At 43.1% G+C, this 24,959-nt stretch overlaps 1 protein-coding gene across 4 annotated transcripts in view; it reads left to right on the forward strand.

Moving 5' to 3' along the window:
* Nucleotides 1-22,104: 22,104 nt before the first annotated feature.
* LOC117353586 (NFX1-type zinc finger-containing protein 1-like) overlaps nt 22,105-24,959 on the forward strand; it is a 299,791-nt gene continuing 296,936 nt past the window's right edge. The window contains exons 1-2 of one of the 4 annotated variants that reach the window (XM_033929706.1): nt 22,105-22,235; nt 22,416-22,618. The gene's annotated coding sequence lies outside the window, so the exon portion shown is untranslated. Of the gene's footprint in view, nt 22,619-24,959 lie in introns of all 4 variants that reach the window. The other 3 variants (XM_033929708.1, XM_033929705.1, XM_033929707.1) reach the window with 3 other exon arrangements.

Here is a 24,959-nt window from a genome sequence, read left to right on the forward strand (position 1 = left end):
GCTCCTCCTTAATACTGGCAAGTTGAAGACAGATGGGGCAAGCCTTAAGCCTCCAAATAGTATGTCTTGGATTTAAAGCACCACAGTGATTGCATAGAATAAAGGTCATCTTGATTGGTTGTGAAGTCCTGATTATATGGGTCTCTATATATGAATAGTGGTCCCTGGGGTTGGTGGGACTATAAGTCTTACCCTTATTCCTATGAAGGGAAAGGGAAAGAGGAAATAAGATTTAACAGAGGAAAGAGAAGGGTTTATTTTTTTGTGCTTTTTTTTTTTTTTTTTAGTAAGAAATAGGGATGAGAAGAGAAATTAAGCAGATATAATGCTGAAAACCAGTGAAAAGAGCAAAATATGAAATACTGAGTATCTTAGCTTTTAGAAGTTCACAGGGCAGCCTTGTTCACAGCAATGTCCCAAAGATAATGCAATTAACCTTAGAAGTAAAACAGAGCCCCTCCCTTCTCCACCTAATCAGCAGAAAACAATGGCTGAATACTAGTAAGACAGAAATATAGGCTCTATACCACCTAAAACACAGTATTTTAAACAAAAATGCAGGTTCTATCAGTGCTACCCTAAAACACAGGATTTATAACAGGATTTTCCCTACTTTAGTCACCCTGAGCCACAGGCACCAGGATTTAATTAGGGTTAACAAAGTCTTACCCTTTTTCCTATGAAGAGGAAGAGGAAATAAGATTAAACAGAGGAAAGAGAAGGGTTCTCCTAGTCTATAGTTACATCTGGGTTTGAGCTGGCTGCAGGTGAGGTGCCTTCCCAATCATGTGTCTTGTTCCATAGCCTCTGAGCACTCTGAGGATCTCCCATGCTCTTTCAAGTCCTCCCTGTTCTTCCAGCTCCCCTTTGGGAACACTTCTGCCTGTTTTTAAGTTCCCTCTCTAGAACCTGTCATGCAACTTGTAAGGACTTCCCTCTACTACCAGGTGTGTTAGCATTATGTTCAGCCTTGCTGCCTGTTTCTAATGGCAAAAGTCTCAGACTTTTACCTACCCTTGGGAAACTTGGGTTACAGGTTTACTATGAGAAATCCCTTTTCTTCCAGAGCCTGAAAACTTCTTGGGTCTTACTCCCCCCTTCTTTCTTCCCTTTTATCCAATGACACACTATCCTTATTTAGGCAAAGAATATAAGTCAGGTTCTGTCCTTGTTGGCAAACATGGACAGCTTGGGCTTCTTAGCACTACTGCTCTTGTGACAATAGACAGAACTTAAATAGCTCCTCACTAAGTATAGAATATGTATCCACAAACTAAAAATTGAAATATGTAGACAAAAATTTAACTGAAATCCTGAGAAGCCATATTTGAATGAAGTGCAACAGGAACAGTGATGCATTTCCCCCTCTATACTGTGTAAAATATGAAGACGGTAGATGCAAATTTCTAAACTGACATATTTCAATCACTAAATTTAAAAAAGGGGTCAATATTATACCTTGTCATAATGCATATTTAATGAATTATGGCTACCTAGTTCAACATCCAAAGGAAGATATCACCTTCTTAATATTTGTACCTTATTGTATAAAATCTCACCAGCTATTTTTTTTTTTATGTTAACTTAAATCCTTTTCTTTCTAGTTGGATTTGAGAGTTTGTCCTTGGTGTGAATGCATTGCTGCCATCTCCTTACAATAAAAGAAACATAGAAACATGACAGTAGATAAAGGCCAAATGGCCCATCTAGTCTGCCCATATACATACTGCATATTCTATCTATATCTATGTATCTTTCTTTGTTTCATTCTTTAGGATATGTTCTTACCCATGAGCTTTGAATATTAATATTTTCCTGTGTAAACAATAGTGCTAAGTGATTTTCTCCTAACCACGAAAGTCATTTGCATGTCCTGCCCCTACAGTTCCATTTAGGCTGGATATTACTCTTGCCTGGTTACCCTCACATGGATCCTGCTCTCCTATGCTGAAATTATATTCCAGCTTTCAATAACAGCCCTTTCTTTTACCTCCTCAACATTTTAGTCCAGCAAAACAATCCCCCATTTCCACAAAACCCTGGGGGGGGGGGGGTCATAAGGATACCACATGGTGTTTTAATGCGTAATTTAGACTGTGAGCCCACTAGAGACAGAGAAAGTACCTGCATATAACAAATGTAAAACTTTGGCTGTACTACAGAAAGGTGGTAAAAATGTAAACTGGTGGCATATCAAATCCATGACCTCCTTTTTTATATTTTCTAGGAAACACTGTTACTTCTACCCAGTACAGGAGAATCGAGTCATTATGATATCAATGTTGAGGTTGTCTCTTAGGCATTAGGTAAAGAGGTATTGTGATATCATGTCAGCCTTGGTTACCAGAGATTATTATTATTATTATATTACTGACTTTTATTCCGCCTGTACCTTGCAGTTCTAAGCGGATTACATCAGAAGATAACTGGACATTTCCAGGAAAGAAGTTACAATTAAGCTAACTGGGAGTTTCAGGAAAAGAAAAATTACAATTAAGGAGCTGGTTACATTATACAATTAGGAGCTGGTTTCATAATAAAGTTTTGAGAAGAGGGTACAAGATAGGTAGAGAAATTAGGAAAACGTCAGATGGAGCAGGAAGATTACGAAGTAGTTAAAGAGTGGAAGCTGGTTACATTGTTGAGTCTTAGGGAGATAATACAGGTAGAGATGGTGAGGGGGGGAGTTGCAAGGGGGGAGGGGAAGGGGGGTTAGGCTATCTGGATAAATTTTTTGAATAGCAGGGTTTTGATATCTTTTTGGAACGTTTTGAAGTCAGTTGTTGCTGTGAGATGTGGGGGTCCAATTTTGCTGCCTGTGTTGCTAGTAGGTGGTCATACATCTTTATGCGCTGAGTTCCTTTGAGAGGGGGGTAGGAGAAAAGGGACTGGGTTCTCCTTTGTCTGGATGAGAGGTTCCGATTTAGGCGGTTATTTAGGTGGGTGGGTGCAGTTCCATTTAGTGCTTTGAATAGTAGGCAGTATAGTTTGAATTGAATGCGGGTTTGAATAGGTAGCCAGTGTGAATCTAGGTAGGCGTTGATGATGTGATCAAATTTCCAAGTGAGTAGATAAGTCTGAGGGCTGTGTTCTGTACAGTCTGTAGTTGTTTTATTAAGTATTTGGGGCATGGTAGGTAGAGGATGTTGCAATAGTCCACTAGACTCAGGACTAAGGATTGGACTATAAGTCTGTATTGATCTTTGTCGAAAAATTTTCTTATTTTTCGTAGGTTGTGCATTGTAAAGAATGCTTTTTGAGTAGTTTTGTTGATTTGGACCTGCAGGGTGCAGCATCTGTCTATTGTAACTCCGAAGAGTTTAAGAACGGGCTGTATGGGGTATTTGGTGGCATTTATTTCTAATTCGGTTATAGATGGGGTTTTGTCCTTTTCAAGCAATAGAAATTTTGTTGAGCTTCAGTTTGAGGTCTAGCTACTTGGGAACAAAGTGACTCCCGAACCCCAGTTCTCCATACCTGGCAAGGTAAGAAGTAGAAAAAAAACCACATTTGGTAAATGGCTTTGATTAAGCTTAGATTTCTGTGGGATGTAGAATAAATATTTATGATAACTAAGCTTTACTCCTATCGACCCTACATCACCCAACAGGGATTATTATAATGAGGAATGCATTTATTATCAAGAAGTGGTTTGAGATTTAGAAGTTACCAGGAAAAATAAATGTTTAGGCTGTGAGTGAATGCGCATGACTGACTCTGAAATTCTATCAGGCAGATTTCACAACGTAACATGTCTAACTTTGTCTTGAATCTCTGGAGGGTGTTTCCCCCTATAACAGCCTTGGGAAGAGCGTTCCAGTTTTCCACCACTCTCTGGGTGAAAAAGAACTTCCTTACGTTTGTATGGAATCTATCCCCTTTTAACTTTAGAGTGTTCCCTCTCATTCTCTCTACCTTGGAGAGGGTGAACAACCTGTCTTTATCTACTAAGTTTATTCCCTTCATTATTTTGTACGATGCCTGTTGGTATGGTTTTTCTTCTTTCAGCAAGTACCAATTTGCACTGACCACTGGAACTAAACTGGCAACCTGGTTCATAAAGTTGCAAAAGCCTCCTAAATTTAAGCATGATCCAGAAGCATAGCCAGACCTCAGTTTTTGGGCTTGCTTGGGGATGGACTGAATAGGCTTGACCCACTCATTTCCGCTTTGCCATCCCACAAAGCCAAGCCAAAACAGGAAAAATAAATTCCTTAGTCAGTGGGGATCCCTGGGCCCCTTCAGCTGAAGAATCCTTTCTGGAGTGATGAGAAGACTTCCCTGCTGCTCACGCTGGCCTCAACCCTCCCTCTAATGTCAGGGATTGTTGTCGCTGGTAGCTGGAAACACATAGCTGATTGCCATGAGGATGAGTCTGCTCAGGACTCCAGTTGGCAGGGCCCAGGGATCCCCACCTGCTACCTTAACAATGTGCATCACCATTGGGTGGGCGTGAAGAGAAACTGGGTGGGTCATTGGTGCGACATGATGACTTACACTGGTAAATTTGCTGTTACAGAATACTAGCTTAGCACTCACATTTCTGATACCCAAATATGGGTCAATATTATTATATTTTCTGAAGCTCTACTTATTTACAATAAAGGAGATGAGAGGCTGTGATGCACAACCATCTTCAATACTTGGCTCCAAACTAGTATAAATCAGATAGTGTAAGATGTATACTATAAGTGACTGAGTCAATAAATGGAAGAACAAAAGGCTGAACTGTAATGGTAGACTACATCATTCTGTGGCAGGAAAGAGGATCTTAGCGAGCAATTCAAATAATGCATTTAAATTAGAGGGTGAGGGTAACAAATAGATGCAGATGAGTTCAGGAAGTTGCCCCTGCAAAAACAAATGTGGTGCAGCAGTGGTAAAATAAACCATCTTAGCAATACACTTATCAGCAACAAAGTAGAAGGGGAGATTAGACAAAAAGCTATATGTGAGAGAGTCAATCAAATGCAGCTGGAAAGCAATGAGCATAAACACTTTCAGTCTAAGCAACAAAGTTCAGGATCTGTGAGTTCTGATGTGAGAGAACTTCAACATAAGACTTGCCATACTGGGAGAGACTGAAGCCTAGTATCATGTTTCCAATAGTGGCCAACTCAAGTACCTGGCAAGTCCCAAGTACCTGCTGCTTATCCTAAGAATAAGCAGTGGATGTCCCCAAGCCATCTCAATAATGGCCTATGGACTTCTCTTTTAGGAAATTATCCAAACCTTTTTTTAAACCCTGCTAAGCTAACTGATTTAATCACATTCTCCGGCAACAAATTCCTGAGTTTAATTACATGCTGAATGAAGAAATATTTTCTCTGGTTTGTTTTAAATCTACTACTTAGCAGTAGATTTACCGGTGCTGCAAGTTCAGCTCATATAACTCCAATCTTAAAGTCCCTGCATTGGTTGCCAGTATTGCAAAGGGTACAGTTTACAGGTACAATGTTGGCAATTGTCCATCAAGCATTGTATCATCCTGTTCCATTATATTTTCAACAATCACTGGAGGTTTATCAACCAGGGAGAACATTAAGGCATGTTACTACTGTATCACTGAGTAGAGGGATCAAAGCACATTATGCAAACACGAGAGCCTCTATGTTTTCTATTGCAGGGGTGAAGCTATGGAATGCTCTCCTTAGACAGTTACGTTTATGTGCTGAGAGGGCTAGTTTTAAGCAATTTTTGAAAACTAAACTTTTTGTAATGGCATTTATGTGCATTTTATAATGGTTAAGATGGAATGCATTTGGTAGTTGTGGAGACAGTTTTCTATATGGTGTATTTTGTCGTTTGTATTATATTTTATTGGAACCACCTTGGTATTAGGCAGTGTATAAATTTTTGGAAAGAGTAAACAAGTGATTCACATCTACCCGTTCCACTCCACTCAGGGACAGATTCTCAAAACTTTAACGCAGTTGCTAAACTGTTTTCCGATGGTTTAACCTGCACGCATTTCAGCGGCTGATTATCAAAACGGATTATTCCTGTCTTTATTGAGCTTTCTAGCAGTCTCTGACAATGACATGCAAATGGGATCTTCAACATTGAAATGAGCACTCCGGTGGATTATTGAAAATCGCCGAGCCATTTTTCAAGAGTGGCTTTGGCAACAAAAATCAATGACTGGTTTGGGGGTGCCGATACAGTGCCAGCACTGTTAAAAGTGTATCTTGTAACATGTGTTTTACATTGGCTAATGAAAAAAATAAGTTACATAATTCTCATAAATTGTAGTTTGTTTGTTTTTCGTGGGAGAGGTAAAAGCACGCTTTTTGGCCCTGATTCTGTATAGGATGCCCGGGAGAGGTGTCTTATTCAGAATCGGGCCTACACTAAACCCCGATTCTGTAACCGGCGTCCATGTTACAGACGCTGGTTAGAGAATTGGGTTAGATTAGACACGGCCCACTACACTTATCGCGGCAAGGGATCTCTCTGCCGCTATAAGTATAGCGGGCCGCGGCCCCCTGTCCGATTGCAGGCAGGAGGGTGCCCAAAACCTCATGCCGAAAAATGCTCCCCCCCCGACACTTCCGACCGCCCCCCCCGACACTACCGACCGCCCCCCCGACATTACCGATCTCCCTCCCACCCCGACACTACCGATCTGGCAGGAGGGTGCCCAAACCCTCCTGCCAGAAGATGCCCCCCATGACAATATCAATCACTGGCAGGAGGGTGCCCAATCCCTCCTGCTCGAAGACGCACCCTCCCCCCCGCGCTAACAGCCCCCAACCCTCCACCCCACCAAACTAACCTTTTCTTTTGGCCAGACGGGTCTTGCCCGTCCAGCCGGCAGGCCCGCCTCGTCGAAATGAGGTGGGCCCGCCCCTTCCCGGCCCATCCCGCCGAAGCCTAAGGCCTGATTGGCCCAGGCTCTAGAAGCCTGGACCAATCAGGCCTTAGGCATAGCGGGTCCGCCCATCCTCTAGGCGCCTGGGCCAATCAAGCCTTAGACTTAGTGGGGATGGGCGGACCTGCTATGCCTAAGGCCTGATTGGTCCAGGCTTCTAGAGCCTGGGCCAATCAGGCCTTAGGCTTCGGTGGGATGGGCCGGGAAGGGGCAGGCCCGCCTCATTTCGACGAGGCGGGCCTGCCAACTGGACGGGCAAGACCCGTCTGGCCAAAAGGTTAGTTTGGTGGGGGGAGGTTTGGGGGCTGTTAGCGCGGGGGGGGAGGGTGTGTCTTTGGGCAGGAGGGATTGGGCACCCTCCTGCCAGTGATCGATATTGTCGGGGGGGGGCATCTTCTGGCAGGAGGGTTTGGGCACCCTCCTGCCAGCGATCGGTAGTGTCAGGAGGGGGCATCTTCTGGCAGGAGGGTTTGGGCACCCTCCTGCCAGCGATTGGACAGGCGGCCGCGGCCCGCTATACTTATAGCGGCAGAGAGATCCCTTGCCACAATAAGTATAGCGGCCGCGTCTACTTACAATGTAGACCAGCATTTTGTTGGCCTACATTGTAAGCGTCTCTTCCTCTACTAGGGAGATGTGTAGGGCCGCCTAGGGCCCGCCTAAGGCCCTTAGGCAAGCTTAGGCGTCTTGCGGGCCTCCCTAGGCTCCCAGAGGCGCCTTCAATATAGGCGGCCTGCCTGGGGAGCATTTTTTTAAAAAACGAGCATCCCGATTGGCTAATTAGACAGCTGTAGGACGCCTACAGCTGCCTAAAATCGGGACGCACTTTGGAGAATCAGGGCCTTTGAGTCTGTGTATGATACCCACATTTTATGTGTTTCTGGATATAATTTTACATTAAAAACAAATTACAAGATTTATCTGAATTATAGTAGTTTTGAAGAGAGAAAGACATGTTTTATGCGCACTTGTTAGAAGCCGTTGTTGCTTCTCTCATCCTCTCCCTTCCTTTCTTGCTTTATTTTCACGCTGGCCTTTGCAACATGAACTGCTCATGCTGTACTTATTGCATTGCTTTCCCGGCACATTCGCACATTCACGCCTCTTTCTTGCACAATGTGCCGATCACTATCAGCGGTGACTCGACACATGTAAATTTTGCAAATCTTCGCTACTGTCCGCTGACCTCATTTACATGTGCGATTTTTTGAGTGACTCGTGCTTTTGAATTCGCTACAAGAACACCTGTGATGGTGTCACATCGGTTTTTAATGCGTTTTTTTTAGATTTCTGGCCACAGTATTTTATAGACCTCTATCATATCTCCCCTGAACTGTTTCTTCTGTAGATGCTTTAGCCTTTCCTCATAAGGAAGCTATCCCATCCCTTTTATCTATTTTTCACCCTTCTCTATTCCCTTTCTAATTCTGCTATATCTTTTTCTGAGATGCGGTGACCAGAATTGCACACAGTGTGGCTGTATTATAGAATGATACAAAGACATTAAACATTCTCATTTGCTCTCTTAGCTGCCACCGCACACTGAGCAGAGGGGTTCTTTAATGATAACACTTAGATCCTTTTCCTGGGTGGTGACCCCTAAAATGGAACCCTGCATCATGTAGCTACAGTTTGAGTTCCTCTTTCCCGTAAGCATCACTTTGCACTTGCTCACATTAAACATCATTTGCCATTTTGATGCCCAGTCTCACAAGTTCTTCTTCCAATTTTTCACAATCCTCTTGCAATTTAACAATTTTGAACATGTGTCATCAGCAAATTTGATTATCTCACTAGTTATTTCCATCTCTAGATCACTGATGAATATGTTAAAAAGCAGAGGTCCCAGCACCAGGGCGGGATTAAGGCATTTGCAAACTAGGGACATATCTCAGGCCCAAATGTTTAGGGTGGCCCTATCAAATGTGCTGAGAACTCAGGAACCTTGGATTGCCATTTGTCTGGGTTTTTTTTTTATTTTTAAAGGATTCTATACATTTGCAAATTCCCAGGCTTGAAGTCAGAATATCTGAATAATTTTCACAGTTTAGCCTTCTGTAGCTCTCCAGGATTTCCCCCCTTCCACTGCAGAGACTGAAGTAGGATCACTATTGGGTGGGCCTGAAGAAAAATTAGGTGGGTGTTTTGCTTTCAGGTTCTTATGGGTATCTGTCAGACAATATGACATCCAACATTCAGAAAAAAAACAAGCTTTTATTCCCTGTATATTAGTCTAACAAACTGCCAATGCGCACATACATACGCTAAACATAAATTAGATATACATCACTGTTGAAGTATGCTTCATCTTATGCCAGTGACTGGAGAGATCCAAGTTGCAGCCAGACACAGAGAACTTCAACGGGCCAAACACCCTTGGATGTCTACACAGAAAATATCTCTGAGTTTGAATGCTACCTACTCCCTTTTTTTTACATTATCCAAGCTGGATAATTAACTCATAATTAATAAGACTGGCATTTTGTGGACAGAACATTTATCATCTCTGGACATATTCAGGAACTGGCCAGATTCCAGAGTGAACCAAAGACAGTGTCATTCCTGTCCCTAGGTCCTAACCTATCAAGTAATTAAGTAAGTTAATTGCACACAAGGAATAAATATTGTGTGTTTTCAATTATACCTAAAACTTTGCTTTTAGACATCTTATGTAACTCATAATCGGTACTTTTAATCACTACACAGCATTGAACTTTGCTTTTAGCCACTAAAACAGAACATGTCACTGTCTACCTGCCTAACTGTAATTGTATTTCTTATTATTGTTTTATGACTCTGCAGTATAATATCATCAAACAGGTTCTTACTGCTTTTTCTATGGCCCTTTAATTGCTCTAAATTGTCCATTTAGCTAACAAGATTAAAAACTCAGTATTAATGATGTATTTGAACACAAAACTTTTGTTTTCAAAACTCCAGACTACACACAAAAATATCTCCTTGCCTTTTGCAATATGGTTCATTGGTGTGATAAGATGACTCTAGTCAAAGAAAGAAGGGGCTGAGCTCTGTGTATTGATTTTTAGAGAGAGTTGTGGAACCAGTGAGTACAGTATTCCAAAGGAATGGGATGGTTGAGGGAATAGGAATTTAAGAAGAATGGGAGAAAATATGAAGGGTCTGCTGCAGTCTGAATTAAAGAACTGGCAGCAATAATGGTGTGGAGGTAGAAATCTAAGCTTATCATATGACTCCAGAAAAAGGAGGATGGATTGAGACATCTGGGTTTTAATTCCATTGAAAGCAATGGAAGTAAAACCCGGATATCTCAATCCATCCTCCTTTTTCTGGAGCCATATGGTAACCCTAGTAAGAACACTTCTTGAGAGAATGCATGCACTTATGTATGTTTGTATCATATACAAGAGCTTCACTTTAAAATGTGGGCTGAATTTCCCTTTGAATATCTTCCCTTTGAATATTCACTGTTACAAATGTACCTAAGTGCATACTAAAGGAAGGGAAGTTATTGGCCTGTGGAATTTACCCAGCAATTTCATAAGAACAGCTTTACTGGGTCAGATCAATAGTCCATCTATCCCAGTATCCCATCTTCATGGTGGCCAATCGAGGTCACAAGTACCTGACAAAACCCCAAATAATAGTAACATTCCATGCTACCAATGCAGGGAAAGCAATGGCTTCCCCCATGTCTGTCTCAATAGCAGACTATGGACTTTTCCTCCAGGAACTTATCCAAACCTTTTTTAAAATCAGCTATGTTAACCGTTCATACCATCTCCTCTGGCAATGTGTTCCAGAGCTTAACTATTCTCTGAATGAAAAAAATATTTCCTGCTATTGGTTTTAAAAAATATTTCACTGTAACTGTATCCCCTAGTCTGTAATTTTTTGATGAAGTAAAAATAATCAATCCACTTGTACCTATTCTACACCATTCAGGATTTTGTAGTCTTCAATCATATCTCCCCTCAGCTGTTTCTTTTTCAAAATGGGCCTCTGCCTTGAATGGCCACCAGCAACTGGAAGGACTGCAAATTCACCTCTCATCTTCCCATCTCTCTTGCTGCCTGTCTCTACCCCTCTCCCATTGCTTCTGGCTGGCTGTAGCCCCTTCCAAGCAAGCACTCAGGTGACCTCACTAGCCCTGCTATCTATTTAAGCTAAATTCTCTCTGAGTGGCGCCCTATCAAACTGGGCCTCTGCCCTGAATTGCCACAAGTTTCAAGTTTATTTAAGAGATTGATTAGATCGCTTTTTCAAGTTCAAGTTTCAAGTTTATTTGTTCTTAATGAATCGCCTATTTAAATTGCTAAGCGATGTACAACATAATAAAAAATACAAATAAAATATCAGTGTTAACATATAAATTAGCTTTTGTTATGGGTTAAAACTTAACATACAAAATACATACAAACAAAATAACTTTTGTTATGGATTAAAACTTACAAGAATTGTGTGGGTAAGTGGGGAGAAAGTTACAATGTTTGGATAGGAGAGAAAGAAAAACATAAATGGAAAGAACAAAAAAAGGGGGGGGGGTAATTTTAACTGCTTAGGTAAAAATCGATAATTAATATGCTAGGAATCGTAAGCATCTTTAAAGAGAAATGTTTTTAAGGTTTTTTTAAATAAGGTTAAATCTTTTAATTCTCTAATATATTGGGGTAAAAGATTCCACGATTGGGGGGCCATAACTGAAAACATATCGTGCCGTCTAATTCCTATAACTTTCATTGAGGGAACAGAAAGAAGATTGTGAGAAGTCAAGCGGAGAGATCGTGACGTGCTATAAGGGATTAACCACCTGTTGATAAATTGTGGTTCATGGAAACTTAAGGTTTTAAAAACTAAAAACAGTAATTTAAAAGTAATACGGTGGCTTACCGGAAGCCAATGGGATTTAATCAACAGGGGGGTAACATGATCATATTTTTTCGCATTGTAGATCAGTTTCACGGCGGTATTTTGGATTAATTGTAGCCTTCTTTTTTCTTTTTGAGTAATGTTAAGAAGGAGAGAGTTACAATAATCCATTTTGGATATTATTAAAGAATGAATTAGAACATTAATAGATTCAGGCTCTAAGAATTTGGCAAGTGAGCGAATTAAACGCAATTTATGGAAACATGTTTTGACAATATTGCTAACATGGTCATGATAGATAAGTCTATCATCGATCAGAACGCCTAAAATTTTTATAGTGGTGACCTGTTCTAATTCGGTGTTATTGATGGAAATTGGAGAGCTTAATGCTGTATCTCTTTTCCAAGAAAAGAGCATTGATTTCGTTTTTTTTAGGTTTAGTGCCAATTTATTTGTGTTGAGCCAGTTTTTTATTATTACAAGTTTATTGTTGATAGCTACAATGTCTTCTTTGTTTTCAGGATCTAATGGATGGATGAGTTGAATGTCGTCAGCGTACGCAAATGTTGTGAAACCTAGTGATTGTGCTATATTTAAAAGTGGGGAGAGGAATATATTGAAAAGAAGGGGGGACAGTATTGAACCTTGCGGAATACCATAATTTGAAAAGTAGATTTTGGACTTGCTATCATTGAAGCTGACGATAGATGAACGATTCGATAAAAATGAAGTGAACCATGTTAGAACTTGGTCTTTAATTCCAATTGAGTCTAAGCGATCGATTAATAGGTCATGATCGATTGTGTCGAAAGCGGCAGTTTTTCAGAATTTCAAAGTGATGTACAATAAAAATAGGGAAGACAAACAATTAATTTAGTAGACAATGACATGGTGAACATGGACAAAGGTATAGTATAAAATAAAAGGGAAATGGGAAGAACAATCAATATAGGAAAGATGACAGGGGGTACTGTAAGATTGTCTTGTGAAACACTGCACTAGGATATCTGCAAATATAGGTTAAAAAAAAAAAGATATTACCTATAAATTGCTTGTTATTTGAGCTAATACAGCCATGACTAGCTGGATAGAAATGCCATAAGGCATGGATGTTCTCCCCCCTTCTTGAGTTCAATATGAAGGACACTATTCATGTTATAATAACACTTTTACTCTCCACATGGATACATGGTGACATCTACTGTTTAAATATATGAATTGCAACCATATGCTACAGTATGTGCTATCAGTTTCAGATTGGTACATTAAAGTAGATGAAACGTGTTGCTAGATTGAAGTTAACATGCTCTATGTCTATCATTAATTTGAAAAAAAACCAAAAAAAACATCATTGCTAATATGCATAATCTACATTGCTAATTATTTTATGTGTAATGCCTTATAGTATCCCTCTTGTTTAGAGGTCTCAATCCAGTCCTTATGACACACTTAGCCAGTCAGGTTTTCAGGTCAGGATTCCCTCAATAAATATGCAAGAGATATTGTAGATCTCTATAGCATAGAGAGTGCATGCAAACTTATGTCATGCATATGAGGGTTGATTCATAAGTCATGGCAACTATTTTTTTCTCGAAAATGTGCTAACATTGGAAATCTAATATGTGACATGTACTTCTTTATTTTTTTACTGTTAAATTTTTAATATAATAAAAATGCTCACCGGCATACATGCTATACCGCAGAGACAGAGTGGCTCAAAAAGGTGGGGGCATTGCCATATACGTCAAAGAGGGAACTGAATCTACTGGAGAGAACACGCCAGAAATGATGAACAAGTTAGAGTCTCTATGGGTCAAAACTCCGGGAACAAGTGGATTGGAAACGAAGATCGGCATCTACTACCGACCCCCAGGGCAGTCCAAAGAAATTGATGTAGAAATGACGGACGAGATTAAACGCAAATGCATTTATCATGGATGACTTCAACTATCCGGGGATAGACTGGAACCTAGGCACCTCCGGCTGCGCTAGGGAGACCAAGTTCCTGGATGCTGTAGGCGATTGCTTCCTGGAACAACTTGTCAAGGAAAATACAAGAGGAAATGCAATTCTGGACTTAATTCTGAATGGACTGCGAGGAACGGCACATGGTGTAGAAGTAGAGGGGATGCTGGGAAGCATTGATCACTATATGATCCACTTCAACCTGGACGCAGGGAAGAAACACCGGTCCAGAATGATGGCCACAGCATTGAACTTCCGCAAGGGAAATTACGAAGGGATGAGACTCATGGTGGGGAAGAAGATTAAGAAGAGGATAAACACTGTAAAAACACTAGAGCAAGCTTGGTCCCTTTTTAAGGACATGGTAACCAAGGCACAAAATCTACATATACCATGTATCAACAAAGGATCCAAGAGGAAAAAGAACAAAGAACCAGCGTGGCTCACTGTAGAGGTGAAGGAAGCGATCAGAGACAAGAAAACTTCATTTAAGGAATGGAAAAGGTCAAACTCGGACAAAAACTGGAATAAGCACAAACAACATCAACGCAGGTGCCATAAGATGGTAAAAGGGGCCAAAAGAGACTATGAGGAAAAAATAGCCAAGGAGGCAAAAAACTTCAAGCCATTCTTTCGATACATTAAGAGGAAACGACCCGCAAAGAAAACGTTGGATGACCGTGGAATAAAGGGAGTGCTAAAGGAAGATAAAGAAATCGCCGACAAACTGAACACATTTTTTGCGTCTGTATTTACCGAAGACGATATACGCAACATACCGGAACCCACCAGACTCTATGCTAGAAATGAAGATGGGAACCTGACAGGGCTGACGGTCAGTCTAAAAGAGGTATACAGGCAGATTGATAGACTAAAGAGCGATAAATCCCCGGGACCGGATTGCATCCATCCGAGGGTCATCAAGGAACTGAAAGGGACTATAGCTGAACTGCTTCAACTAGTAGCCAACCTGTCGATAAAATCAGGAAAGATTCTGGAAGACTGAAGGTGGCGAATATTATGCCGATCTTCAAAAAAGGGTTCGAGGGGAGATTCAGGAAACTACAGACTGGCGAGTCTAACCTCGGTACAGGGAAAGATGGTAGAGGCGCTGATAAAGGACCGCATTATTGATCACCTTGACGGACACGATCTGATGAGGACCAGCCAGCACGGTTTCAGTAAAGGCAGATCTTGTCTGACGAACTTGCTGCACTTTTTCAAGGGAGTAAACAGGCAGATAGACAAGGGCGACCTGGTCGACATTGTATATCTGGATTTTCAGAAGGCGTTCGAAAGGTTCTGCATGAACGACTGCTTTGAAAAATTGCGAGTCATGGAATCGAGGGTGAAATACTCACATAGATCAAAAACTGGTTGGAGCATAGGAAACAGAGAGTGGGGGGTAAATGGATAATACTCAAACTTGAAGAGCAGCACCAGTGGGGTGACACAGGGCTCGGTGCTTGGACCCATGCTCTTCAATATCTTTATAAATGATCTGGACATTGGTACGACGAGTGAGGTGATTCAATTTGCGGATGATACAAAGTTATTCAGAGTAGTGAAGACACAGGGGGATTGTGAAGATCTGCACTGTGACATAATCAAGCTTGAGAAATTGGCATCGACATGGCAAATGAGGTTCAATGTGGATAAGTGTAAAGTGATGCATGTTGGAAACAAAAATCTCATGCACGAATACAGAATGTCCAGGGCGGTACTTGGAGAGACCTCCCAGGAAAGGGACTTGGAAGTTCTGATCGACAAGTCCATGAAGCTATCTGCACTAAGTGCTATGGCGGTGAAAAGGGTGAACAGAAGAATGCTAGGAATGATCAAGAAGGGGATCATGAACAGATCCGAGAAGGTTATCATGCCACTATACTGGGCCATGGTGCACCCTCACCTGGAGTACTGCGTCCAGCACTGGTCGCCGTACATGAAGAAGGACACGGTATTACTCAAAAGGGTCCAGAGAAGGGCGACTAAAATGGTTAAGGGGCTGGAGGAGTTGCCGTTCAGCAAGAGATTAGAGAAACTGAGCCTCTTCTCCCTTAAAAAGAGGAGACTGCGAGGGGACATGATCGAAACATTAAAAATACTGAAGGGAATAGACTTAGTAGAGAAAGACAGGTTGTTCACCCTCTCCAAGATAGAGAGAACGAGAGGACACTCTCTAAAGTTGAAAGGGGATAGATTCCGTACAAACATAAGGAAATTCTTCTTCACCCAGAGAATGGCAGAAAACTGGAATGCTCTTCCGGAGTCTGTTATAGGGGAAAACACCCTCCGGGGTTTCAAGACAAAGTTGGACAAGTTCATGCCCCGGACATCCTGTATTTGTGCAAGAAGTTAAGACGCAGAGAAGGCGTTTTCATTAGCCTTGTGCTGCCTCCCTTCCCCTCTTCTGAGTCCCTGCTAAAGGGAACAGATAATGAACCTCGGTTTCTCAAGGCTCACTGCTGCTTGGTTGAGGAGAGTGCTGGATCCCATTCTGTTCTCAGGGACTCCCTCGATTCATTTGCATCTGCATCACTTTTCGCTCCTTCAGGAATTCGCTGAAGTTTGTAATCAGTGCATAGCTGAGTGAAACTTGCAAAGCTCGCAAAAAACTGGCCCTCTGAATAGAAGTCAGCATGGGGCTGCTCTCCAAGCCTTGCGCATGGTGCTGAGTGCTGACCCTCGAGGTTTCCCCGCAACCAACCCCAGCAAAGGTGCCCTGGTTGCCTTAGTCAGCGGCGTCTTCCGGAGATTGGTGGTAGTGATTTTTCTGTTTAATGTGTTGTGGGATGGAGTACGGGAGGCGTGCGGCCAGGGAAGACCACAGGTTGGGGAAGGAAAGGCTGGCTGAGCGTTGAGGGCTTTTCCATTGGTCAGTCATTCACGGAATTTTCTGACCGGATGAGGCGGTCAGAAAATACCATGAATGACTGAGTCCTTGAATCACGAACCACAAATTCACGGGGGTATACTGTATACCTAGGGAGGGGCTACAGGCTTCAAAGACTAGGAGGGTGTAGATGGACTGGAGTGAGCTTTGATGGAGACTTCAGTAGTTGGAACCTAAGAACAGTACTGGGCAGAGCTTTAGATTCTTGCCCAGAAATAGCTAAGGAGAAGAAGAAAAGAAAAGAAAAACAACAACAACAAATTTTTAGATTGAATCAGGTTGGGCAGACTAGATGGACCATTTGGGTCTTTATCTGCCTTCATCTACTGTGTTATTAAGTTTTGGAGTACCTGCAGCTCAGAGCTAGAGAGGATACACAAACCCGCTGGTGAAGATTACAGAGTTTATTGTATAAGAATGGTATTTAACACTGCTATAAATTGTTTAGTGTGCTCAGAAATTCAAGGAGACCAGCATGGATCAACAGATCCTGTCTCTTTAATGTTTTATCAACATACACTGTTTCAAAATGCAATGTGTTTAAAGCACAAATATGTCTTAAATATGTATAACAAGCCAAATGAAAACACTGCTGGATTGAAAAAGCATTTATCTGATTACAGGTCCCAACACAGTGTTGTGCTCATTGTCGGTACAGAGAGCCCAAGTAAAAATATCTCTTGTGCACAACTCAAAAATGCATTCTCTTCTAAAAAGAATAGACAGTGCATTAAAAAAGAAAAAAAAGTGAAACACATTGTAAATGAAAATGTTTCAAAACGAACTGTAAATAGATGAAACACTCAAGCTGTATTCCCAAAGGCATTGTAGAGGTTCCCTTGTGCAGCATTGGATTGACAAAAATCATATACAATCTGTCTTTGAAGCTCTATTCTTCTTAGGAGAGAATTTATCTGTGTGGCTGTGGAAAAGAGAACATATGTGGATTTTCCAGTTGCACACTGTTGTGCAGCTCCGTTTATACTGAGAGTAAAGAGTTGTGGGCATATTTATATTAGTAACTAGCGTTTAAGCCCGTTACATTAATGGGTGGTAGAATAGATTAGTCTTATCCAGTATGGCTATTCTTCTTATGTCTTACCCCCATATTCAGGCTCCCATTTCCCCTTTTACCTTCCCTATTTCCACCTTTTTTCACCAACTTAAAAATATGTCCCCTTTCTCTGTTCTTCACCTCCATAGAATTCCCTCTCCATTCCCCCTTTCCCCATCAACCTTTGCTTCTGCATCTTCACTTATTCTTCCAGCTCCTATCTTCAGCCCCTTTCTCTCACATGGCCCCTTTTGAAGCCCCCTTCTCCTACCTCCCCCTTTTTTCATCCCCAACTCCCTTCTTTCACACATTCCCTTTTTATAGCCCCCAACCCTAACCCCCTTCTCATACCTGCTCTTCCAGCCCTCAGTTCTAGCTCCAGTCTCCTTATCACACCTGTCTTCCTTTTCAGCCCCCAAATCCAGACTCAGACCCCTTCTGTCACAACTCACCTTTTGCAGTCCTGAGCTCCAGCCCTCTTTTCCAAACTGTCTTCTTTTAACAGCCTCCTACATCAGGTCTCTTTTCCCAAGAACCCCCTTTTAAAGCCTCTTTCCCTCACATGTCCCCTTTTTCAGCCCCTGCTCCAAACCCCTTTTTAGTCCCCCCAGCACCCTTCTCATATCTTTTCCCTTTCAGCCTCCAGCCCAAGCCCCCTTTTCTTACATCACTTTTGCAGTGTCCTCCTCACACATATCCCCTTTTCTGCCCCCAGCCCCCTTATCTTACACATTCCCATTGTCAGCTTGTGCGGCGGCGGCTGCTGCTGACCACCAGCCATAACTCCATTACAAAAGATCCTCAGATAGTTGGAAGTGATCTCTCCTTCCCCCCTTTTCCGGGCATCCAATCTTGCTCCAGGGGAGTTTACTTTGGGGGGGTCACAGCCACGAGCATTGGGAGCAGTTGTTGCTTTTGGTGTTGCCCAGGGTTTCCTCAGCAGATGGAGAGAGGGTGGGAGGACGGAGTAACCGCCTCTTCGGACAGTTGGGAGTGATCTCCCCCTTCTCCCTTTTCCAGGCATCCGATCTTGCTACAGGGAAAGTTTACTTGGGGGTGTCACAGCCATGGGCATCGGGAGCAGTTGTTGCTTTTGGTCTTGCCCAGGGTTTCCTCAGCAGATGGAGAGAGGGTGGGAGGGCGGAGTCACCGCCTCTTTGGACAGTTGGGAGTGATCTCCCCCTTCTCCCTTTTCCAGGCATCCGATCTTGCTACAGGGGAGTTTACTTGGGGGTGTCACAGCCATGGGCATCGGGAGCAGTTGTTGTTTTTGGTCTCACCCGGGGTTTCCTTGGCAGATGGAGAGAGGACGGGAGGGGGGAGTCGCCGCCGTTTTGGTCGCCACTGGCTCCGGGCTCACAGCATCACCGAGGGAGGGCGGTGGGGAAACCGCCGCTGGCAGATGGAGAGAGGGTGGGAGGGGGGAGTCGCCCGCCATGGTGGTCGCCACTGGCTCTGGGAGGGCGATGGGGAAACTACTGCAGACTCCTTCAAGTAGGGGAGAGTTCTATTGTACTGCATATGCGGAGGCATGGAGTTTCAATCCTAGTGCGCATGCGCGCTAAGGGTTTTATTATTATTGATGATTGTTAAGTCACATTCTATCCTCTCTGGTTCAAAATGTTGTAAAATCTGGTGCTAGTGACAGCATTAGTCATCGTGCTTTGCATGAGCTCAATGAGTGTAGTTTAGTTGGTGCCATTTCCTTCTATTAAAAGTGTTCCACTGTTTTTCAGATCAAGATGGCGTCGAGAGTGGACGCATGAGCGGGCTGTGCTGCTTGTTTTCTTTCTATTCTTTCTAAAATCGCTCTTCCCTGGAGCCATGCGCTGTTTAATTATGTGGCTCCAATATGGGGAAAAGAAAGGGAGCCTCTCACCCTAACCCTCCGGCGCTTTTGCCAATTCGGGTGAGGACACCCCGACCTACCTCGGGAGAGAGCCGGCTTCTACAGGCGACCCCAGTGCGGCAAGCCGGGCTTCATTGAGCCCGGAGCAAAAACTGTTGCCTCCCCAACCCGGAAGTGATTTGTTGCAGGGAGTAGCTGGAGCCTCGATGCCTGTGGGGGAAGTTTGGACTTCAGCTTGGGAGGGATGTCTGCGCTGGATCCTAAAGGAAAAAGTACAGACGAAGTTGGTCAGCGTTTCCCCTGCAACACAGAGGAGGTGCAAACTGCTTCTGGTAAGAATGTCATCCAAATTGACATGGAAGCACTGTGGCATGTCATATCAGTCATGGATTCAAATCTTAAATTGAGCCTTTCTATACTTAAGACTGATTATGGGACTGTCTTTTTTAAGGTAGAACAATAGGGGGGGGGGTACTACTATCTAATTTAAATGTAAAGCTGGAAAAACATGAGGAAAAGTTAAATGAGATGAAAGCAGTGGAATTGGAATTGGTTAAAGAAAGATCACCTATATCAGGGGTGCCCAAAAGGTCAATCGCAATCGATCAGATCGTGAAGGCAACGCGAGTTGATTGCGGAGCCCATCCCAGGCTCCGTGATAGACTCACGTTGCCTTCGCATTCTACCTGCTTCTGCATGGACAACATTTGCTTTCCCGACGCTGTAAACAGAAGTGCCGGGCTGACCAGCTCCCACCCCCCCCCCCCCCCGACGTCAATTGTGACATCGGGGAGGAAGTTCCGACCCAGAACTTCATCTCTGATGTCAGAATTGAAGTCGGGTGGAAGGCTGGTCAGCCCAGCGCTTCTGTTAACCGCGTCGGGAAGCAGGGAGAGCTCACAACTCGGTGGCAGGCAGCCTGTTTCCCTATTGTGGCAGCGGTGGCTTGGGGGCAGGCAAGAAGACAGAAAGAAGGGAAACAAAGAAAGAAAGGGGGGGACAGGGAGACAGAAAGAAAGAAAGGAAACAGAAAGAAAGAGGTGACAGAAAGAAAGAAAGGGGGCATGGAGAGAGAAAGAAAGAAGGGAAACAGAAAGAAAGGGGGGGACAGGGAGACAGAAAAAAAGAAGGGAAACAGAAAGAAAGAGGGGACAGAAAGAAAGGGGGCTGGGAGACAGACAGACAGAAAGGGGGCAGGGAGAAAGAAAAAAGGGGAGGGGGCAGGGAGATAGGAAGAAAAAGTTGGTAGAAGGAATGAGGTCTGGAGGAGAGGAAGTATACAGGAGGCTGAAAGAAGGGAAGAACTACTGGATGCACAGTCAGAAGAAGAAAGTGCAACCAGAGACTCATGAAGTCATCAAAGGTAGGAAAAATGATTTTATTTTCAATTTAGTGATCAAAATGTGTCCGTTTTGAGAATTTATATCTTTTACTAAACTGTAAGGAGCCTATGAGTGTCGAGAGCAGCGCGGGGCATTCAGCGTAGCTCCCTGTACTAAAAACCACTATTGTGGTTTAGTAAAAAGGGAGGGGGTATATTTTTCTATTTTTGTATTATTGTTACTGAGGTGACATTGCATAAAGTCATCTGCCTTGACCTCTTTGAAAACCCCCCGGAATATAAATGATAATTAACATTTTCTCTGCATACAGCGTGCTTTGTGTTTTAAAATTTTTTTTATTGCTGGTAGATCATTTTGGTCATTTTAAAAGTAGCTCGCAAGCCCAATAAGTATGGGCACCCCTGGTTTATATCATGAGAGAACTTTGAGAACCAACTGAGAAAAATAATTTGAGACTTTAAAATTTTCCTAAATGTCCTATTATATCACCAGTTGAGATGGTAAGGAAATATTTCCATGATATACTAGCCATCCCATTAGAAAATCTACCCCCAATTGTTAGAGCATAGTACCTGAATGTTAAAAGGCTCCAAGAGGAATCTACTTCTACTGAAACTCCAGCAGATAAAGCTGTGGACATGCTAATAACTTTTGCTTTAGAAAGTGACAGTGAATATATTCTTTGATTTTATTTTCATCATATTAATAATGCTTTTAGGCTCAAATGTTTTCCTTACATTGCTCAGAAAACACAGAGAAGGAAAGAATTTTTGGCCATAAGGCCAAGAATTTTAGCTTTGGGAGCTACATTTCTTGTGAAATTTCCAGCAAAATGTTATGTATCATATCAGAATAAGAATTTTTTGCCTAAACAGTTATTAGATTTCATTGGGTCAAAAGAAGGGTTTGGTAACCATGACTAATGATGTATGACTTGCTACTTTGAGCAGGTATCGGCTATAGGACGGGTTAACTGATGTCCCTAGTCTAATATAAATTTAATTTATAACAGCTGGAAATTATTTCCTTTCTTGATCTCCAATATTGTGGGCTAAATAGGAGGTAATATTTTTCTGTTTGTAATTTTGATTCTGTTTGAGCTTCATGAAGTTGTATTGATGCTTGATTGTAAAACTGAAAATGGCATAAATTTAAAAAAAATTAAAAACAACCATACGCAACACAGTGTTCCACTAAGGGTGCGAGTTAAATATCCCCGTTCTTTATCTGTAATAATCACATATTGGCAAATGGAAGAGTGACCACAGCGGGAATGATGACCGACATTTGAGGCGGCAGGTGCTGTAGAGACGTCCTGAAAATACGTAGGAGCGCATCAAATGTCCTAGAGAAGATGGCGCCCTCTGGCAAACGCAACTCAGGGAACTGAAAAACTGCACCCAGCTTGATTTGTACGGCTCCGTAAGAGTAGGGCAGGACACAAACTAAGGACAGACACTGCCTTGCTCTCTTGGGCTTGTAGCTATCACGCACTCAAATGAAAGAACAGACTCTCATCTACCAAGATTTTCACCACCTGTTGAGCATCTTTATGGGAAAATAATTTCTGTCTCCGTCTCCACCCTCACCAGGTACGAAAACGAAACTAAACTCCTCATCGGGAATGCGGCTTCATGAGAATCGAAACTGAACCTGCCAGCTTGAAGAGGAGGAGCTAAACCAGAGCCGGCCGCAGAACGTGAGCGCAGCTGGCGGGCGCCGGTCGCGAGAGCGAGAGCGAGTTCTGTACGCCTAGGCTAGGCATCCAGCGCAAGTTTTCCCGGCTTCTTATCAGGTGTGTTCCTATTTGTCCTCTTTCTTTCATTGTTTTTGTTCTATTTGCTACAAATTTCGGTCGGGCTGTAAAAGAAAAAAAAAATAAAAAATAATAATTCTACATCTTGGCATTAAGTGAGGTGCATTTGCAGGTAGCTCGTACCCGATCCCCTGTCTGTAGTTATGAAGGTGCTGGTGGCAGAAGTGCTCGAGAGTTATCATGTAATTATTTACCCCGAGGAGTAAGATTTCCTAGGTGTGACTTCATTGCCGAGGGAACTGATGCGAACGCACTGTGGGGGCGGATGCTTTTTTGCCGGCTTGTTGGTTTTGTTCAGTTTTTGTGTCCTCCTTCTGTCTACTTGCTCTTGGATTATCTATAGATTGGCTTAGTGTTTGCTCAAATGAACTCTTGTTTTGTTAAATGTACTTGCGGGAGCCTGAATCGAATTACTCTATTTGCTTGCCTACGAGATGTTTGTTTTTGGTCAGGTGTTACCGAAGTGTAGGTGAAGCTTTTTCTCAGAAATGCCACCGACCATATGTGATTAAGTGCCAAAAAGTGTGTGGAAACAGTTTTGCTTTATAAGCTGAATAGCATCGCTGTGAAACTACGCCGGCGGGGCGGGGTGGAGAGAGGAAAGCTGCTCAGTTTCTTCTAATCTGATCTAATATCCCAGGACAAGCAGGCAGCCTATTCTCACATGTGGGGTGAAGTCATCTACAGAGCCAGACAGTCTCCCAAGCAGACTTGCTTGAAGAAACTCAGAAGTTTCGAGTCTGCCGCACCGCGCATGCGCGAGCGCCTTCCCGCCCAGCACAAGGCGCGTCTCCTCAGTTCTCAGCGGAGCCAAGAAGTCCGTCTTTGACGCTCTGCGCTGAACTTAGTTCGCTTCATGCCTTCTCTCACCGCGGCTCATGTTTTCTTTTTCTTATTTTCGTGTCGCTGTGTTTTTTTCTTTTCATTCTTAAAAAAAAAAAGTTTGATTTTCGTCAACTGACTGGCAGGGCCTGCTGCACGCCCTCTGCCTGCGAGCTTTGACTTTGCGGTGGCTATTTTTCCTTCTATGTCGCAGGCTTCAAGAAGTGTAGCCAATGTCAGTGTACGATCTCCCTCACTGACCCACACCCTGGTGTCTTCAATGCCTGGGGCTTGACCATTGCCCAGAGTCATGCGTTCGCTGTGCTACCCTTCAACCTTGAGCCCTAGAACGTTGTCGAGTTCAAGTGGAGAAGATTTTTAGTAAGGAAACCCCTGCTTCGAGTCTCATCAGACCTTCCTCGTTTGGAACGTCCTTGACCTCAAGTAAATCTGCCAAGTCTTCTGAGTTTCCCTCAGGTCAGATACCTCAGCAGACGGTTCCGGTGGTGGTCCTCAAGCTACCCAAGTATCACTTCTCCAAGTCGAAGCATGCTTCCTCTGCCACCTTGGAGCCTTTAGCTTCAGCAAGTGGTCCAGTTTCAGACTCGGATCCACAATTGCAGGCTACCATCCAGACCATTCTAGAGTGGGAATTTGTTCAGTTACTGTTCAAATACAGTCCTGCCTCGACTCTGCTTCCTGCAGTCCAGCCTGGGCACTCAGCAGTCTCACAAGAGGTCGAGTCTTTGCAAGTGTCTGGTCTGGAATCTACACACTCTATGCAAGGAGTCGAGTCTTTGTGAGTGTCTGGTCTGGAATCTACACACTTTATGCAAGGAGTCGAGTCTCTGCGAGTGTCTGGTCTGGAATCTACACACTCTATGCAAGAAGTCGAGTCTTTGCGAGTGTCTGGTCTGGAATCTACACACTTATCTATGCAAGGAGTCGAATCTTTGCGAGTGTCTGGTCTGGAATCTACACACTCTATGCAAGAAGTCGAGTCTTTGCGAGTGTCTGGTCTGGAATCTACACACTTATCTATGCAAGGAGTCGAATCTTTGCGAGTGTCTGGTCTGGAATCTACACACTTATCTATGCAAGGAGTCCAGTCTTTGCGAGTGTCTGGTCTGGAATCTACACACTATCTATGCAAGGAGTCGAGTCTTTGCGAGTGTCTGGTCTGGAATCTACACACTATCTATGCAAGGAGTCGAGTCTTTGCGAGTGTCTGGTCTGGAATCTACACACTATCTATGCAAGGAGTCGAGTCTTTGCGAGTGTCTGGTCTGGAATCTACACACTAAACAAGGAGCCGAGTCTTTGGGAGTGCTTCGAGATTCCTCGATCCAAACCACTGAGTCTATGGTGTTTCGATCTACAGCTTCCAGCCCTATACCCTCTCCAAAGCCATTGCCCATTTCGAGGCACAGTGCGAAGTCTCCTTGACCTCACACGAGACCTGCTTCCAGGCAGCACTCTCGTCGTTGGTCGAGGCCCT

The sequence above is a fragment of the Geotrypetes seraphini genome, chromosome 2 (genome assembly GCF_902459505.1).
Source record: "Geotrypetes seraphini chromosome 2, aGeoSer1.1, whole genome shotgun sequence".
In the NCBI taxonomy this organism is placed as follows: domain Eukaryota; kingdom Metazoa; phylum Chordata; class Amphibia; order Gymnophiona; family Dermophiidae; genus Geotrypetes; species Geotrypetes seraphini.